Source organism: Triticum urartu, chromosome 5 (assembly GCF_003073215.2).
Source record: "Triticum urartu cultivar G1812 chromosome 5, Tu2.1, whole genome shotgun sequence".
NCBI lineage: Eukaryota > Viridiplantae > Streptophyta > Magnoliopsida > Poales > Poaceae > Triticum > Triticum urartu.
Window position 1 is genome coordinate 498,687,509 of NC_053026.1, and position 6,742 is coordinate 498,694,250.

General features: G+C 45.2%; 1 long non-coding RNA gene across 1 annotated transcript; it reads left to right on the forward strand.

Moving 5' to 3' along the window:
- Nucleotides 1–2,010: 2,010 nt before the first annotated feature.
- Nucleotides 2,011–5,996, forward strand: LOC125510098. The gene is made up of 2 exons (XR_007284481.1): nt 2,011–3,699; nt 4,474–5,996. It is a non-coding gene; the product is annotated as an uncharacterized LOC125510098 (long non-coding RNA).
- Nucleotides 5,997–6,742: the final 746 nt, after the last annotated feature.

Consider the following 6,742-nt stretch of genomic DNA (forward strand, 5'->3'; position numbering starts at 1 on the left):
AATGCATCTAACAATAACAGGCAAGCCTACATCGGTCCCAGGAGGAACTGTGGAGGTAGGTGTAGCCTGGCAGCTGGTAGTGACGCGACGGGAAGTCCTCCATGTGAGTAGCCTGGGGTTCGCGGATACTCTGGTGCGGAACCCGACGCGCAGGTGGCAGAAGAGGACCAAGTACGGGAGAGTAGCCTCCCACATCTGGCCAGCCGACGCCCTGGGGCATCACGGTCCTGGCAGGGTAGATCACAGAACGCGACAAATCACCAGATCAGACAGAGGGGTGCAATAGCGTCAGAGCACGGTACAAGTGCTGACGGGTGGTATACAACTCGTGGCGAAGAGATCGGTTTGCTCTATCCAGCCCATCAGCATGCAGAATCAGGTTCTGATGGTAGAAGGGCTCTCGGGTGACGGTGGAGTAGGAAGCACTGTAGTACCCCTCCGCACCGACATCGGATGAGATAGCAATGTGCTTGAAAGGGGAGGTGTCCAACTCCCGATACTCTCCACGAAGATGTGTCAGAGCAGCATAAGCAACATCATGGACCGCCATGTCGATAGTCACTCCAACACCATGAGCAGTGTGCAGCACGGTAGTGGAGTCATACTCCCGAGAGTAGAGGTGGACGATGGCACGGTATTGCTCCTGGTTAAAGTCCTGGTACTCCTCGTAGACGGTGTACTCAGGGTGCCAGCGATAACCCAGACAGGTCATCATCTCGACCAACACAGCAGGTGATCCTGAGGCACCAATGGCCGTCGTGTGCCGCATGACCTGTCTCGTGGGTTCCATCTGAAAACAAAGATGTTTCAAAGGAGTCAAATGACAGTGTGGACAATGTTCAATATACTACTCTAAAGAATAACTAGGGCTTATCCAACTTTGGGGTGAATGTGGTCACCGGATCCTAATGTTAGAGTTAGTAAATTCATTTAACCCGAATAGAAGAGAGTTCAGAGTCCCAAAGTAAAGATCGAGGAGTAAAATATCCTAATACCACCCAAATGGCGACGTGGTCCCGTAAGGCACACAGCCATGTTAGTAAAAAGTTTCGTAATGTCTAGACTCAACTTCGGCCAAGGAGTGTGGAAGAGGGATTCCTACAGGCAGTTGGCTCTGATACCAACTTGTGACGCCCCCGATTCAACCGTACACTAATCATACACACAAACGTGTACGATTAAGATCAGGGACTCACGGGAAGATATCACAACACAACTCTACAAATAAAATAAGTCATACAAGCATCATATTACAAGCCAGGGGCCTCGAGGGCTCGAATACAAAAGCTCGGTCATAGACGAGTCAGCGAAAGCAACAATATCTGAGTACATACATAAGTTAAACAAGTTTGCCTTAAGAAGGCTAGCACAAATTGGGATACAAATCGAAAGAGGCGGAGGCCTCCTGCCTGGGATCCTCCTAAACTACTCCTGGTCGTCGTCAGTGGCATGCACGTAGTAGTAGGCACCTCCAGAGAAGTAGGAGTCTTCGTCAACAATGGCGTCTTGCTCCTGGACTCCAACGTCTGGTCGCAGCAATCGGGTATAGGAACGGGGAAAATGGGGAGCAAAGCAACGATGAGTACTCATCCAAAGTACTCGCAAGCAAGGGGCTACACTACAAATGCATTGTTGGGGAACGTAGTAATTTCAAAAAAATTCCTACGCACACGCAAGATCATGGTGATGCATAGCAACGAGAGGGGAGAGTGTGTCCACGTACCCTCGTAGACCGAAAGCGGAAGCGTTAGCACAATGTGGTTGATGTAGTCGTACGTCTTCACGATCCGACCAATCAAATACCGAACGCACGGCACCTCCGAGTTCTGCACACGTTCACACTACACCACAATCTTTGATTGGGAGCAATTAACTGTCGGGGGAAATAGCATCACAAGGGCAGATTATCTGCCAGGAATCTCTTAACTGCCGGTAGAAGTACCCAACGGTATATAAACTGCCGGCAGAACTAAAACAACAATAATACTCGGTGGCCTACGCGCGCGATAACGCCGGAGAGTGCGGGAAGGGCGAAAATTTCCACTCCAAATACTAAACAAAATCCCCAATCTTTGACTCACGCCAAAATCCCCAAATCGGCCGCCTGACCTAGCCTCCTCCTCGAGCGCCCTCCGCCACCGCCGCCGCCTACCCTCCGCGGCTGCTGACCGCCCCCGCAACACCCCAATGCCACCTCCATCCCCGACCATGCCACCCCAGTGCCATCCCCTCCCGGACCACTCCACCGAGCTCCCTCCGCCGCCCCGACCACTCCCCCGAGCTCCCTCCGCCACCCCGACCACCATTCGCCACCAGCCCTGCCGCTCGCTGGAGATCCTCCATCGAGCAGCGCCTTCGCTTCCAGGAGATCTTGCTCGAGAAGCGCTGCCGCTTCCAGGAGCTGCTACCCCGAGCAGCGTCGCTGTTTCCAGAAGCTCCTTCCTGCGACGTCTTCGTCCCCTCCCCGAAGAGCGCCGACTACATCCTCTCCCCCGAGCAGATGCCGCTTCTGCGTTCTTTCACACGAGCAGTGCCGCGTCTACTACATCGGGGTCTCCTCTACTTCCTCACTCCAACCCGTGAGATTTCTCTTTGTCTTATGAGGTTTATTAGTCTCAGGTATATGTTTTGTGATGTGTGATATGTGGACAGAACAAGAGCTATAGTTTGTGATAATTTCTTGAATCATTAGATAGAAACTACTTAAAATAGAGTTTAAAGAAATAAGGCGAAGAGAGTAGACTCCAAAATGAATGAGATTTAATTGAATCATCAGATGGAAAGTGAGGTACTGAAAGCAGATCGTAACCATATGTGTAGGCATTTCAGAATTCAATATGTTACTTGCATCTTAGGATTTATGGAATGCAGATTGCTCTGTACTTTTATGAGCAAGTCAGTATTATTACACACTACAGCCTTTTCAGTTAAAGCTAGACCAAGAAAAGCAAAGTGGCGTCTCTGCCTCTAAATTTTATTTTCCATAGTCAATAAATTAGAAGGGGCTAGTACCTTTAATAACATGAATGCGGATTATGTAAAGCTAGCTAGGCCATACATACACTTCCTATCTCAGTCATACATTGGGCAAACTTTTTGTTTGGATATGTACTGCACTGGTTGTTCTTTGGAAGTCACTACAGAAAATTGTAACAATTGCGAGTTTTGTTCTGAGAAGATTTGTGAATAGTTCGCAGTTCTAGGACAATTGTTTGGGCTATCTCAAAATATGGCATTTAGCTTGGAGGAGACCGTATCATGTGAAGAATTCTAGGCCCTCTGTTCTAATTTCTTCCATAGGTAAGTTATTATTGCATAGATGTGATGTGAACAAGAACTGATGTACCAATCCGACTCACACCCATGCATGTACAGCTTCAGGATATGAATGTGATTATCCGAGGATCCATGTTGCTTAAATTCTTTCATTTATCATGGTTGTACCGTTGATTTGGTCCTTCAATTTGAATTTTAAATTATGTAATTAGTCTTTGTCTCCTTTGAGAAGCGCACCTCCTCCTCGTCCTCTCCACCAAGCAGCGCTGCTTTGACTACGTTGACTGCCCTGGGTAGCACCTCATCTACATCTTCGCGCCTAAGCAGCGTTGCCTAACCTCTAATTCTTCGCCCAAGCAGCACTGCCTACGCCCTCTGCTTCACCGCCTGATCAGCCCCGCCTCCTCTCCTTCTCAACCAACAGTGAGATTTCTTTGCTATTTCTATTGTTCATCCTTAGTAATTGTGTAATGGGCCCTGCTATGGTGTTGAAATTTTCCTGTTAGCCTCAATATCTTAATTCTCTTCACGTTCACTTGATCAACTCAGTGCATGTTAAACTATTTTTATGTGTGTTCCGATTATAAGTGCTGCATTGGAATACGTTCTTTGCCAAAATATAGAGCATGTAGACAATTTTGTGTACAATGAGAGCTTCTCCAATGATTTTTTTGCCAAATGGTACATCTCAAATATTGTATTGGATTATAGATGACATTGTTGCCATACTCTGCTCAGATGATGCTAGACTCATTGTTTGCTTTATGACATGTTCTTGTTCAGGCCATTCCTTGCAGAAAGCCCTTTATTTGACCTTAATCCTTTCAGTAAATCATCCTTATATGCATCTAACTTTGTACAGCTTGAAAGAAACTAAGCGTATACTGTAAAATTATCTGTATTTGTATCATACTGAAATAGTGCAGCATGTTGTTTGTATTGGTGTTATTACTCTTTTCATTATAGCAACTGGTTCATAGTTTCAAATTTCAAGTTTGGTTCGTAATGACTGGTCTTTCAAAAAAACTGAGTGCACAATCCAGTGAGCATCCAGTTTCCTGTTCGTTAAATGCACAACATACAAAAATTAAACAATGCCTTATCTATGGACCGAGGTTGCATGATTCTGGTTCTAAGCCAAGAGCAGACAGAGATCAGGGCTCTTCTAATAGTGTGTATTCAATGGATCGAATGCAGGCAAGCTGCCAAAGAGAAAGAACAAGATGCCGAGGTCCTGCGGTGGCTACGGTGGGGCGCACTGGTGTAGCCCATGCGAGCTACACGGGAGTGAGCCACCAGGAACCAAAAGATGCTGCCAATATTTAGTAGTCAGGTCAGCAAACCTGTCTTGGTAGTTCCATCACCGAAACGAGGTACCATATGGATTTGTTCTCTCTTCTAGTAGATAATCCAGATTGATATTATCTTTCGTGTGATTTTGTGCTGATGTATGATCCAGAATTTGGACACATACCCATGTGCTAGAAGGATCTGGTGTAGCTTGTTTAGTCAATGCTAGACCAGTTTACATGTAGTTCTGAATTTTTGATCGGTTGTACTTGCATATTGGAATGAAGGTGCTAAAGTTTAGCAACTCATACATTTTACTTCTTTATTTCTGTAAGTTGTGCCTTTTGGATTTTGAAAGTTGTCGATGGTTACAATTAGAATTGAAGCAATGCTACTTTACTCCCTCCGTGAAAGTAATGCTACTTGTACTGACTTTGTTGGGCGTTGTACTCTTTAGATAAGTGTTGTATCTTGCAGATTGTTAGGAATATGGCTTGAAAACTTCTTTCGGGGTAATTAGAAAAACGAACCGCTAAACTGCATCTCATAGATGAACACTGCTATTTACTGTCTCACCCGAGTGAGTTCCTAAGTATAAACATGCTATGCTTGGCATGCAGTTTTGGGGAAAAAGGAAGCATAACATGTGTACAAATTGTTTGACCTTGCATTTTACTACTTAGTATTTACTATACATCCAGAATTGTACTTGGAAGTGTCAAAAAATTTCATTTATAATCATCGATAGTAATATTGCTATAGATATATACACACACTGAAAGTCTGAAATAAATTCTAGAAAAGGTACAGCTATCATATCTTTTGCTTTGTCCTGTATTCAGTTTTTTAATCTTTTCCTGGTTTGATGTTAATATTTTGTTAGTTCATAGATGCTGCTATTTTGTACTTCAAAAATTTTAAACTTGATTTTGTTTTCTCAGCAGTTCAACAAGTTTTTTTTCTCAAGCTTGTAAGTTTTGTCACAAGGAGGAGATTGTTAGAATGCTACAGAACTTTAAGTACATGCATGATAGTAGTTGTACCTGTCAACTAGGATGTCTACATGATGTTTCTTGTATTCGTAGCAACAACACAATCATGTGGGGCGAGATTAAGCTACGATCTTCAAAATCAATGCAAGTTTGGTGATTCTTCGAGAGAGACATGTGGCTCTCTTTGAAGGACACGGTCTCACAGGATGGTGGCGAGTCTGTTATTCACAAGACATCTAATAAAGCCATCGAACAAACGGTTGTGAACAAGCAATTTTTCTTCCTGGACATGCCTGCAGCTGTGCGTCAAGATCAAACCATTTGTATCTTAGTTTGAACAAAAGAAATCTTATTGTCTTATGTAAATTCTGTTTACCGATGTAGTTGGATGCTACTGAATGGATCCATGAATGTTGAAATATTGAATTTTTTTGTCAATATGTGTTTGAGGTCTGCTACCGAATATTGAATCAATTCCTGTATGAATAGAAATAAAAAGAAATATATATGCTACCAAGATCAAGAAAACTACCGGGGTAAGTAAAAGTCAAGGGCAGACTATCTGCCGGGGCACTATTACTGGCATATACTTCTATCTGCCGGGAAAACAGCGTTTCCTGGCAGTGCAACTGCCGGGAGATCTGTATCTGCCGGGAGATCTATTTCTTGACAGCTGTTCTTGTGGCAGTTCTATCTGCCGGGAGAAACTTTGTCCCGGCAGTTTATCTGCCCTCTTAAGGGCCTTCTCCCGGTAGATTACATGCCATTGCATTCGTGTTGTGGTGTAGTGTCAACTCGATGACGTCCCTCGAACTCCGATCCAGCCGAGTGTTGAGGGAGAGTTTCGTCAGCACGACAGCGTGGTGACGATGATGATGATGCTACCGACGCAGGGCTTCGCCTAAGCACTGCTACGATATGACCGAGGTGGATTGTGGTGGAGGGGGGCACCGCACATGGCTAAAAGATCAATGATCAATTGTTGTGTCTAAGGGGTGCCCCCCTACTCCATATATAAAGGGGGGAGGAGGAGAGGGCCGGCCAAGGGGGTGGCACGCCCTAGGAGGGGGAAACCTACTCTAAGTAGGTTTGCCCCTCCCTTTCCTAATCCAAGAAGGAGGGGGAAGGAAGGAGTGGGAGAGGGGAAAGCCAAGGGGGGCGCCGCCCCCCTTTCCTTGTCCTAT